The following is a 14,232-nucleotide window of genomic DNA, read 5'->3' as shown; positions in this document are numbered from 1 at the left end:
CATTCCCTTCCTTTACATTCAATTCCATTTCGTTCCATTCCATTCGATTCTGTTCAACCCGCGTAGATTCCATACCACTCCATTCCTTTGCATTCCTTTCCATTCCATTCCATTCAATTCCATTCCATTCCATTCTACTCGGGTAGATTCCATACCATTCCATTCCATTCCATTCCGTTCTAGTCGGGTAGGTTCCATTCAATTCCATTCCATTCCATTCCATTCTATATCTTTCCGTTCCATTGCATTCCATTCCAGTCCATTCCATTCAATTCGATTCTGTTCAACCCGGGTAGATTCCATACCATTCCCTTCCTTTGCATTCCATTCCATTCCATTCCATTCCATTCCATTCCATTCCATTCCATTCCATTCCATTCCATTCCGTTCTACTCGGGTAGATTCCATTCCATTCCATTCCATTCTGTTCCATTCCATTCCATTCCATTCCATTCCATTCCGTTCTACCCTAGTAGATTCCATACCATTCCAATTCATTCCTTTCCATTCTAGTCGGGTAGATTCCATTCCATTCCATTCCATTCCATTCCATTCCATTCCATTCCATTCCATTCTATTCAACTCGGGTAGATTCCATACCATTCCATTCCATTTCATTCCATTCCGTTCTACTCGGGTAGTTTCCATTCCATTGCATTCCATTCCATTGCGTTCCAATCCGTTCCGTTCCGTTCCGTTCCGTTCCATTCCATTCCGTTCCGTTCTTCTCGGTTGTATTCCATTCCATAGCATTCTGTTCCATTCCGTTCCGTTCTTCTCAGGTGGATTCCATTCCATTGCGTTCCGTTCCGTTCCGTTCCATTCTCTTCCGTGCCTTTACGTTCCCTTCCATTCCATTCCATTCCATTCCATTCTACTCTGGTAGATTCTATACCATTCCAATCCATTCCTTTCCGTTCTAGTCGGGTAGATTCCATTCCATTCCATTCCATTCCATTCTGTTCAACTCGGGTAGATTCCATACCATTCCATTCCATTCCATTCCATTCCATTCCATTCCATTCCATTCCATTCCATTGGTTTCTACTCCAGTAGTTTCCATTCCATTGCATTCCATTCCATTGCGTTCCAATCCGTTCCGTTCCCTTCCATTCCATTCCATTCTGTTCCATTCCGTTCCGTTCTTCTCGGTTGTATTCCATTCCATTGCATTCTGTTCCATTCCTTTCCGTTCTTCTCAGGTGGATTCCATTCCATTGCGTTCCGTTCCGTTCCGTTCCGTTCTCTTCCGTGCCTTTCCGTTCCCTTCCATTCCATTCCATTCCATTCCATTCTACTCGGATAGATTCCATTCCATTGCATTCCGTTCCATTCAATTCCATTCTATTCCATACCGTTCCTTTCCATTCCATTCCATTCCATTGCATTCCATTCCGTTCTACTCGTGTAAATTCCATACCATTCCATTCCATTCTATTCCATTCTACTCGGGTAGGTTCCATTCCATTCCATTCTGTTCCATTCCGTTCCATTCCATTCCATTCCATTCCATTCCATTCCATTCCGTTCTACTCGGGTAGATTCCATACCATTCCATTCCATTCCATTCCGTTCTAGTCGGGTAGATTCCATTCGATTCCATTCCATTCCATTCCATTCTATTCCTTTCCATTCCATTGCATTCCATTCCATTCCATTCCACTCAATTCGATTCTGTTCAACCCGGGTAGATTCCATACCATTCCATTCCTTTGCATTCCATTCCATTCCATTCCATTCCATTCCATTCCATTCCATTCCATTCCATTCCATTCCATTGTACTGGGGTAGATTCCATTCCATTCCATTCCATTCTATTCCATTCTGTTCCATTCCTTTCCATTCCATTCCATTCCATTCCATTCCATTCCATTCCATTCCATCCCGTTCTACTCTGGTAGATTCCATACCATTCCAATCCATTCCATTCTGTTCTACTCGAGTAGATTCCATTCCATTCCATTCCATTCCATTCCATTCCATTCCATTCCATTCCGTTCTACTCGGGTAGATTCCATTCCATTCCATTCAATTCTGTTCCATTCCATTCCATTCCAATCCATTCCAATCCATTCCATTCCGTTCTACTCTGGTAGATTCCATACCATTCCAATCCATTCCTTTCCGTTCTAGTCGGGGAGATTCCATTCCATTCCATTCCATTCCATTCTGTTCAACTCGGGTAGATTCCATACCATTCCATTCCATTCCATTCCATTCCATTCCATTCCGTTCTACTCGGGTAGTTTCCATTCCATTGTATTCCATTCCATTGCGTTCCAATCCTTTCCGTTCCGTTCCATTCCGTTCCGTTCCATTCCATTCCGTTCCGTTCTTCTCGGTTGGATTCCATTCCATTGCGTTCCGTTCCGTTCCGTTCCGTTCTCTTCCGTACCTTTCCGTTCAATTCCATTCCATTCCCTTCCATTCCATTCTACTCGGATAGATTCCATTCCATTGCATTCCGTTCCATTCCATTCCATTCTATTCCATACTGTTCCTTTCCATTCCATTGCATTCCATTCCGTTCTACTCGTGTAGATTTCATACCATTCCATTCCATTCCATTCCGTTTTACTCGGGTAGGTTCCATTCCATTCCATTCTATTCTCTTCCGTTCCATTCCATTCCATTCCATTCCATTCCATTCCATTCCGTTCTACTCGGGAAGATTCCATACCATTCCATTCCATTCCATTCCGTTCTAGTCGGGTAGATTCCATGTGATTCCATTCCATTCCATTCCATTCTATTCCTTTCCATTCCATTGCATTCCATTCCATTCCATTCCACTCAATTCGATTCTGTTCAACCCGGTTAGATTTCATACCTTTCCATTCCTTTGCATTCCATTCCATTCCATTCCATTCCATTCCATTCCATTCCATTCCATTCCATTCCGTTCTACTGGGGTAGATTCCATTCCATTCCATTCCATTCTATTCCGTTCTGTTCCATTCAATTCCATTCCATTCCATTCCATTCCATTCCATTCCATTCCGTTCCATTCCATTCCATTCCATTCCGTTCCATTCCATTCCATTCCATTCCATTCCATTCCATTCCATTCCATTCCATTCCGTTCTACTGGGGTAGATTCCATTCCATTCCATTCCATTCTATTCCGTTCTGTTCCATTCCATTCCATTCCATTCCATTCCATTCCATTCCAGTCCATCCCGTTCTACTCTGGTAGATTCCATACCATTCCAATCCATTCCATTCCGTTCTAGTCAGGTAGATTCCATTCCATTCCATTCCATTCCATTCCATTCCACTCCATTCCATTCCATTCCGTTCTACTCGGGTAGATTCCATTCCATTCCATTCAATTCTGTTCCATTCCATTCCATTCCAATCCATTCCAATCCATTCCATTCCGTTCTACTCTGGTAGATTCCATACCATTCCAATCCATTCCTTTCCGTTCTAGTCGGGGAGATTCCATTCCATTCCATTCCATTCCATTCTGTTCAACTCGGGTAGATTCCATACCATTCCATTCCATTCCATTCCATTCCATTCCATTCCGTTCTACTCGGGTAGTTTCCATTCCATTGCATTCCATTCCATTGCGTTCCAATCCTTTCCGTTCCGTTCCATTCCGTTCCTTTCCATTCCATTCCGTTCCGTTCTTCTCGGTTGGATTCCATTCCATTGCGTTCCGTTCCGTTCCGTTCCGTTCTCTTCCGTACCTTTCCGTTCAATTCCATTCCATTCCCTTCCATTCCATTCTACTCGGATAGATTCCATTCCATTGCATTCCGTTCCATTCCATTCCATTCTATTCCATACTGTTCCTTTCCATTCCATTGCATTCCATTCCGTTCTACTCGTGTAGATTTCATACCATTCCATTCCATTCCATTCCGTTTTACTCGGGTAGGTTCCATTCCATTCCATTCTATTCTCTTCCGTTCCATTCCATTCCATTCCATTCCATTCCATTCCATTCCATTCCGTTCTACTCGGGAAGATTCCATACCATTCCATTCCATTCCATTCCGTTCTAGTCGGGTAGATTCCATGCGATTCCATTCCATTCCATTCCATTCTATTCCTTTCCATTCCATTGCATTCCATTCCATTGCATTCCACTCAATTCGATTCTGTTCAACCCGGTTAGATTTCATACCTTTCCATTCCTTTGCATTCCATTCCATTCCATTCCATTCCATTCCGTTCTACTGGGGTAGATTCCATTCCATTCCATTCCATTCTATTCCCTTCTGTTCCATTCCATTCCATTCCATTCCATTCCATTCCATCCCGTTCTACTCTGGTAGATTCCATACCATTCCAATCCATTCCATTCCGTTCTAGTCGGGTAGATTCCATTCCATTCCATTCCATTCCATTCCATTCCACTCCATTCTACTCGAGTAGATTCCATTCAATTCCTTTCCATTCTATTGCATTCCATTCCTTTCCATTCCGTTCCATTCCATTCCTTTTGATTCCATTCCATTCTACTCGTTTAGATTACATTCAGTTCTCTTCCGTTCCATTCCGTTCCGTGCCGTTCTTTTCGGGTAGATTCTATTCCGTTCCATTCCATTCCATTCCATTACATTACATTCCTTTCCATTCCATTCTATTCCATTCTACTCGGGTAGATTCCATTACATTCCATTTCATTCCATTCCATTCCATTCCATTGCATTCCAATAAATTACATTCTACATGTGCACATTCCATTCCATTCCTTTCCATTCCATTCCATTTCATTCCATTCCGTTCTTCTCATGTAGATTCCTTTCCGTTCCGATCCGTTCCATTCCGTTGTACTCGGGTAGATTCCATTCCATTCCTTTCCATTGCATTCCATTCAATTCCATTCCATTCCATTCCATTCCATTCTATTCCATTCCATTCCCTTCTATTCCATTCCATTCCATTCCATTCCATTCTACTCGGGTAGATTCCATACCATTCCATTCCATTCCATTCCGTTCTAGTCGGGTAGATTCCATTCAATTCCATTCCATTCTATTCCTTTCTGTTCCATTGCATTCCATTCCATTCCATTCCATTCAATTCCATTCTGTTCAACACGGGTAGATTCCATAACATTCCATTCCTTTTCATTACATTCCATTCTATTCCATTCCATTCGGTTCCATTCCATTCCATTCCATTCCGTTCTACTCGGGTAAATTCCATTCCATTCCATTCCATTCGGTTCCATTCCATTCCAATCCATTCCGTTCTACTCTAGTAGATTCCATACCATTCCAATCCATTCCTTTCCATTCTAGTCGGGTAGATTCCATTCCATTCCATTCCATTCCATTCTGTTCAAGTCGGGTAGATTCCATACCATTCCATTCCATTCCATTCCATTCGTTTCTACTCGGGTAGTTTCCATTCCATTTCATTCTATTCCATTGCGTTCCAATCCGTTCCGTTCCGTTCCATTCCGTTCTGTTCCATTCCATTCCGTTCCGTTCTTCTCGGTTGGATTCCATTCCATTGCGTTCCGTTCCGTTCCGTTCCGTTCTTCTCGGGTGGATTCTATTCCATTGCGTTCCGTTCCGTTCCGTTCTCTTCCGTTCCTTTCCGTTCCATTCCATTCCATTCCCTTCCATTCCATTCTACTCGGATAGATTCCATTCCATTGCATTCCGTTCCATTCCATTTCATTCTATTCCATACCGTTCCTTTCCATTCCATTGCATTCCATTCCGTTCTACTCGTGTAGATTTCATACCATTCCATTCCATTACATTCCGTTCTACTCGGGTACGTTCCATGCCATTCCATTCCATTCTCTTCCGTTCCATTCCATTCCATTCCATTCCATTCCATTCCATTCCATTCCATTCCATTCCGTTCTACTGGGGTAGATTCCATACCATTCCATTCCATTCCATTCCGTTCTAGTCGGGTAGATTCCATTCGATTCCATTCCATTCCATTCCATTCCATTCCTTTCCATTCCATTGCATTCCATTCCATTCCATTCCACTCAATTCGATTCTGTTCAACCCGGGTAGATTCCATACCTTTCCATTCCTTTGCATTCCATTCCATTCCATTCCATTCCATTCCATTCCATTCCATTCCATTCCGTTCTACTGGGGTAGATTCCATTCCATTCCATTCCATTCTATTCCGTTCTGTTCCATTCCATTCCATTCCATTCCATTCCATTCCATTCCATCCCGTTCTACTCTGGTAGATTCCATACCATTCCAATCCATTCCATTCCGTTCTAGTCGGGTAGATTCCATTCCATTCCATTCCATTCCATTCCATTCCATTCTACTCGAGTATATTCCATTCCATTCCATTCCTTTCCATTCCCTTCCGTTCCATTCCTTTCGATTCCATTCCATTCTACTCGTTTAGATTACATTCAGTTCTCTTCCGTTCCGTTCCGTTCCGTGCCGTTCTTTTCGGGTAGATTCTATTCCGTTCCATTCCATTCCATTACATTCCATTCCATTCCTTTCCATTCCATTCCATTCTATTCTACTCGGGTAGATTCCATTACATTCCATTTCATTCCATTCCATTCCATTCCATTGCATTCCAATAAATTGCATTCCACATGTGCACATTCCATTCCACTCCTTTCCATTCCATTCCATTCCATTCCATTCCGTTCTTCTCATGTAGATTCCTTTCCGTTCCGATCCGTTCCATTCCATTGTACTCGGGTAGATTCCATTCCATTCCATTCCATTCCATTCCGTTCTACTGGGGTAGATTCCATTCCATTCCATTCCATTCTATTCCGTCCTGTTCCATTCCATTCCATTCCATTCCATTCCATTCCATTCCATTCCATTCTATTCCATTCCATTCCATTCTATTCCATTCCATTCCATTCCATTCCATTCCATTCCATTCCATTCCATTCTACTCGGGTAGATTCCATACCATTCCATTCCATTCCATTTCGTTCTACTCGGGTAGACTCCATTCAATTCCATTCCATTCCATTCCATTCTATTCCTTTCCGTTCCATTGCATTCCATTCCATTCCATTCCATTCTACTCGGATAGATTCCATTACATTGCATTCCGTTCCATTCCATTCCTTTCTTTTCCATACCGTTGCTTTCCATTCCATTCCATTCCATTGCATTCAACTCCGTTCTACTCGGGGAAATTAAATACCATTCCATTCCATTCCATTCCATTCTGTTCCATTCTATTCCATTCCATTCCATTCCATTCCATTCCGTTCTAGTCGGGTAGATTCCATACCATTCCATTCCATTCCATTCCGTTCTAGTCGGGTAGATTCCATTCGATTCCGTTCCATTCCCGTCCATTCCATTCCTTTCCGTTCCATTGCATTCCATTCCATTCCATTCCACTCAATTCGATTCTGTTCAACCCGGGTAGATTCCATACCATTTCATTCCTTTGCATTCCATTCCATTCCATTCTGTTCTACTCGGGTAGATTCCATTCCATTCCATTCCTTTCTATTCTATTCCGTTCCGTTCCATTCCGTTTCGTTCCGTTCCGTTCCATTACGTTCCGTTCCATTCCATTCCATTCCATTCCATTCCATTCCATTCCATTCCATTCCATTGCGTTCTACTCGTGTAGATTCCATTCCATTCCATTCCATTCCATTCCATTCCATTCCATTCCATTCCATTCCATTCCATTCCCTTCCGTTCCGTTCCATTCCATTCCATTCCATTCCTTTCCATTGCTTTCGATTCTTTTCAACCCGGATCGATTCCATACCATTCCATTCCATGGCATTGCTTGCCATTCCATTCCATCCCGTGCGATTCAAATCCATTCCATTTTGTTCCGTTCCATTCCATAGTGTACCATTCCATTCCGTTCTTCTCGGGTGGATTCCATTCCATTCCATTCCGTTCCGTTCCGTTCCGTTCCATTCAATTCCATTCCATTACATTCCATTCCATTCCATTCTATTCCATTCCGTTCCATTCCATTACATACCCTTCCATTCCATTCCATTCGATCCTGTTCAACTCAGGTAGATTCCATACCATTCCATTTCATTCCATTCCATTCCGTTGCATTCCATTCCATTCCATTCCATTCCGTTCTACTCGGGTAGATTCAATTCCATTCCGTTCGGATCTGTTCCGTTCCATTCCATTCCATTCCATTCCTTTCCATTCCATTCCGTTCGTCTCTTTTGGATTCCATTCCATTCCATTCCATTCCATTCCGTTCCGTTCCATTCCATTCCATTCCATTTCATTCCATTGCGTTCCATTCCATTCCGTTCTTCTCAGGTGGATTCCATTCCATACCATTCAATTCCATTCTGTTCTACTTGGGTAGATTCCGTTCTATTCCATTCCATTCTATTCCATTCCATTCCATTCCATTCTGTTCTGTTCCATTCCATTCCGTTCCATTCCATTCCGTTCTTCTCGGGTGGATTCCATTCCATTCTATTCCGTTCCTTTCCATTCCATTCTGTTCTACTCGGTAGATTCCATTCTATTCCTTTTCATTCCGTTCCATTCCATTCCATTCCATTCCATATCGTTCTACTCGGTTAGATTCCATTCCACTCCATTCCATTCCATTCCCTTCCACTCTGTTCCGTTCCATTCCATTCCATTCCATTCCATTCCATTCTTTCCATTCCATTCCATTCTGTTCAACCCGGGTAGATTCCATACCATTCCATTCATTTGCATTCCATTCCATTCCATTCCATTATGTTCTATCGTGTAGATTCCGTTCCATTCCATTCCATTCCATTCCATTCCATTCCATTCCATTCCATTCCATTCCATAACTTACAATTCCATTCCGTTCTTCTCGGGTGGATTCCATTCCATTCCATTCCGTTCCATTCTATCCCATTCCGTTCCATTCCATTCCATTCCATACCTTTCCATTCCATTCGATTCTGTTCAACTCAGGTAAATTCCATACCATTCCATTCCATTCCGTTCTACTAGGCTAGATTCCATACCATTCCATTCCATTCTATTCTGTTCTATTCGGGTAGATTCCATTCGATTCCATTCCATTCTATTCCTTTCCGTTCCATTCCATTCCATTCCTTTCCATTCCATTCAATTCGATTCTGCTCAACCCGGGTAGATTCCATACCATTACATTCGTTTGCATTCCATTCCATTCCTTTCCATTCCATTCTACTCGGGTAGATTCCATTCAATTCCATTCCATTCTATTCCATTCCATTCCGTTCTACTCGGGTAGATTCCATTCCATTGCATTCCATTCCATTGCATTCCATTCCATTCCATTCCATTCCATTCCATTCCATTCCATTCCATTCCATTCCGTTCTACTCGGGTAGATTCCATTCCATTGCATTCAATTCCATTGCATTACATTCCATTCCGTTCCGTTCCATTCCGTTCCGTTCCGTTCCATTCCGTCCTTTCTTCTCTGGTGGATTCCATTCCATTGCGTTCCGTTCCGTTCCATTCCGTTCTCTTCTGTACCTTTCTGTTACATTCCATTCCAATCCATTCGATTCCGTTCTACTCGGATAGATACCATTCCATTGCATTCCATTCCATTCCATTACACACCGTTCCATTCCATTCCATTCCATTGCATTCCATTCCGTTCTACTCGGGTAAATTCCATCCCATTCCATTCCATTCCATTCCGTTCTACTCGGGTAGATTCCATTCCATTCCATTCCATTCCATTCCATTCTATTCTATTCCGTTCCATTCCATTCCATTCGATTTTGTTCAACTCAGATAGATTCCATTCCATTCCATTCCATTCCATTCCATTCCATTCCATTCCTTTCCATTCCATTACCTCCCATTCTGTTCTATTCGGGTAGATTCCATTCCGTTCGGTTCCATTCCGTTCCATTCCGTTTTATTCCCTTCCTTTACATTCCATTCGATTCCGTTCCATTCTATTCCATTCCATTCCATTCCATTCCATTCTACTCGGATAGATACCATTCCATTGCATTCCATTTCATTCCATTCCATTCCATTCTATTCCATACCATTCGATTCCACTCCATTCCATTGCATTCCATTCCGTTCTACTCGGATGAATTCCATCCAATTCCATTCCATTCCATTTCGTTCTACTCGGGTAGATTCCATTTCTTTCCATTCCATTCCATTCAATTCCATTATATTCCATTCCATTCCATTCCATTCCATTCTGTTCAACTCAGATAGATTCCATTCCATTCCATTCCATTCCACTCCATTCCATTCCATTCCATTACATTCCATTCCATTCCATTCTGTTCTATTCTGGTAGATTCCATTCCGTTCGGTTCCATTCCGTTCCGTTCCGTTTTATTCCCTTCCTTTACATTCCATTCCATTCCGTTCCAATCCATTCCATTCCATTCGATTCTGTTCAACCCAGGTAGATTCCATACCATTCCATTCCTTTGCAATCCATTCCATTCCATTCCATTCCGTTCTACTCGGGTAGATTCCATACCATTCCATTCCATTCCATTCCGTTCTAGTCGGGTAGATTCCATTCAATTCCATTCCATTCCATTCCATTCTATTCCTTTCCGTTCCATTGCATTCCATTCCATTCCATTCCATTCAATTCGATTCTGTTCAACCCGGGTAGATTCCATACTATTCCATTACCTTGCATTCCATTCCATTCCATTGCATTCCGTTCTACTCAGGTAGATTCCATTCCATTCCATTCCGTTCTGTTCCATTCCATTCCATTCCATTCCATTCCATTCCATTCCATTCCGTTCTACTCTGGTAAATTCCATGCCATTCCAATCCATTCCTTTCCGTTCTAGTCGGGTAGATTCCATTCCATTCCATTCGATTCCATTCCATTCCATTCTATTCCATTCTGTTCAACTCGTGTAGATTCCATTCCGTTCCATTCCATTCCATTCCACTCCATTCCATTCCATTTCATTCCATTCCATTCCATTCCATTCTACTCGGGTAGTTTCCATTCCATTGAATTCCATTTCATTGCATTCCAATCCGTTCCGTTTCTTTCCATTCCATTCCGTTCCGTTCCATTCCGTTCCGATCTTCTTGGTTGGACTCCATTCCATTGCGTTCCATTCCGTTCCGTTCCGTTCTTCTCGGGTGTATTCCATTCCATTGCGTTCCGTTCCGTTCTCTTCCGAACCTTTCCGTTCCATTCCATTCCATTCCATTCCATTCCATTCCATTCTACTCGGATAGATTCCATTACATTGCATTCCGTTCCATTCCATTCCATTCTTTTCCATACCGTTGCTTTCCATTCCATTCCATTCCATTGCATTTCACTCCGTTCTACTCGTGTAAATTAAATACCATTCCATTCCATTCCATTCCTTTCTACACGGGTAGGTTCCATTCCATTCCATTCCATTCCATTCCATTCCATTCCATTCTGTTCCATTCCATTCCATTCCATTCCATTCCATTCCGTTCTAGTCGGGTAGATTCCATACCATTCCATTCCATTCCATTCCGTTCCAGTAGGGTAGATTCCATTCGATTCCGTTCCATTCCCTTCCATTCTATTCCTTTCCGTTCCATTGCATTCCATTCCATTCCATTCCACTCAATTCGATTCTGTTCAACCCGGGTAGATTCCATACCATTTCATCCCTTTGCATTCCATTCCATTCCATTCCATTCCATTCCATTCTGTTCTACTCGGGTAGATTCCATTCCATTCCATTCCATTCCATTCTATTCTATTCCGTTCCGTTCCGTTCCGTTCCGTTCCGTTCCGTTCCGTTCCATTACGTTCCGTTCCATTCCATTCCATTCCATTGCATTCAATTCCATTCCGTTCTACTCGGGTAGATTGAATACCATTCCATTCCATTCCATTGCGTTCTACTCGGGTAGATTCCATTCCATTCCATTCCATTCCATTCCATTCCATTCCATTCCATTCCATTCCGTTCCCTTCCGTTCCGTTCCATTCCATTCCATTCCATTCCTTACCATTGCATTCGATTCTTTTCAACCCGGATAGATTCCATACCATTCCATTCCATGGCATTCCATGCCATTCCATTCCATTCCGTGCGATTCAAATCCATTCCATTCTGTTCCATTCCATTCCATAATGTACCATTCCATTCCGTTCTTCTCGGGTGGATTCCATTCCATTCCATTCCGTTCCATTCCTTTCCGTTTCATTCAATTCCATTCCATTCCATTCCATTCCATTCCATTCCATTCCATTCCATTCCATTCCATTCCGTTCCATTCCATTACATACCCTTCCATTCCATTCCATTCGATCCTGTTCAACTCAGGTAGATTCCATACCATTCCATTTCATTCCATTCCATTCCGTTGCATTCCATTCCATTCCATTCCATTCCGTTCTACTCGGGTAGATTCAATTCCATTCCGTTCGGATCTGTTCCGTTCCATTCCATTCCATTCCATTCCTTTCCATTCCATTCCGTTCGTCTCTTTTGGTTTCCATTCCATTCCATTCCATTCCATTCCGTTCCGTTCCATTCCATTCCATTCCATTTCATTCCATTCCGTTCCATTCCATTCCGTTCTTCTCAGGTGGATTCCATTCCATACCATTCAATTCCATTCTGTTCTACTTGGGTAGATTCCGTTCTATTCCATTCCGTTCTATTCCATTCCATTCCATTCCATTCTGTTCTGTTCCATTCCATTCCGTTCCATTCCATTCCGTTCTTCTCGGGTGGATTCCATTCCATTCTATTCCGTTCCATTCCATTCCATTCCGTTCTACTAGTGTAGATTCCATTCCATTCCTTTTCATTCCGTTCCATTCCATTCCATTCCATTCCATTCCATTCTACTCATGTAGATTCCATTCCATTCCATTCCATTCCATTCGATTCCATTCCGTTCCATTCCGTTCCATTCCGTTCCGTTCCATTACGTTCCGTTCCATTCCATTCCATTCCATTGCATTCCATTCCATTCCGTTCTACTCAGGTAGATTGCATACAATTCCATTTCATTCCATTGCGTTCTACTCGGGTAGAGTCCATTCCATTCCATTCCATTCCATTCCATTCCATTCCATTCCATTCCTTTTCATTCTATTCCGTTCCGTTCCATTCCATTCCATTCCATTCCTTTGCATTCCATTCCATTCTGCTCAACCCGGGTAGATTCCATACCATTCCATTTCATTGCATTCCATTCCATTCCATTCCATTAAATGCGATTCAAATCCATTCCATTCTATTCCATTCCATTCCATAATGTACCATTCCATTCCGTTCTTCTCGGGTGGATTCCATTCCATTCCATTCCGTTCCGTTCCGTTCCGTTCCATTCAATTCCATTCCTTTCCATTCCATTCCATTCTATTCCATTCCGTTCTATTCCATTACATTACATTCCATTCGATTCTATTCAACTCAGGGAGATTCCATACCATTCCATTTCATTCCATTCCATTCCATTGCATTCCATTCCATTCCATTCCATTCCGTTCTACTCGGGTAGATTCAATTCCATTCCGTTCGGTTCCGTTCCGTTCCATTCCATTCCATTCAATTCCGTTCCATTCCATTCCGTTCTTCTCTTGTGGATTCCATTCCATTCCATTCCATTCCATTCCGTTCCATTCCATTCCATTCCATTTCATTCCATTCCGTTCCATTCCATTCCGTTCTTCTCAGGTGGATTCCATTCCATTCCATTCCATTCCATTCTGTTCTACTTGGGTAGATTCCATTCTATTCCATTCCATTCTATTCCATTCCATTCCATTCTATTCTGTTCTGTTCCATTCCATTCCGTTCCATTCCATTCCGTTCTTCTCGGGTGGATTCCATTCCATTCTACTCCTTTCCATTCCATTCCATTCCGTTCTACTCGGGTAGATTCCATTCCATTCCTTTTCATTCCGTTCCATTCCATTCCGTTCCTTTCCGTTCCGTTCCATTCCGTTCCTTTCTTCTCGGGTGGATTACATTCCATTGGGTTCCGTTCCGTTCTGTTCCATTCTGTTCCGTACCGTTCCGTTCCGTTCCATTCCATTCCATTCTACTCAGGTAGATTCCATTCCATTCCATTCCATTCCATTCCATTCCATTCTATTCCATTCCATTCCATTCCATTCCATTCCATTCCATTCCATTCCATTCCATTCCATTGCATTCAACTCGGGTAGATTCCATACCATGCCATTCCATTCCATTTCCTTCTAGTCGGTTAGATACCATTCCTTTCCGTTCCATTTCGTTCCGTTCCGTTCCGTTCCGTTCCATTCCATTCCATTCCATTCCATTCCATTCTGTTCAACCCGGGTAGATTCCATACC

This window comes from Gorilla gorilla, chromosome Y (assembly GCF_029281585.2).
Source record: "Gorilla gorilla gorilla isolate KB3781 chromosome Y, NHGRI_mGorGor1-v2.1_pri, whole genome shotgun sequence".
Classification (NCBI taxonomy): domain Eukaryota; kingdom Metazoa; phylum Chordata; class Mammalia; order Primates; family Hominidae; genus Gorilla; species Gorilla gorilla.
Note: the sequence above shows the minus strand (reverse complement) of the source record.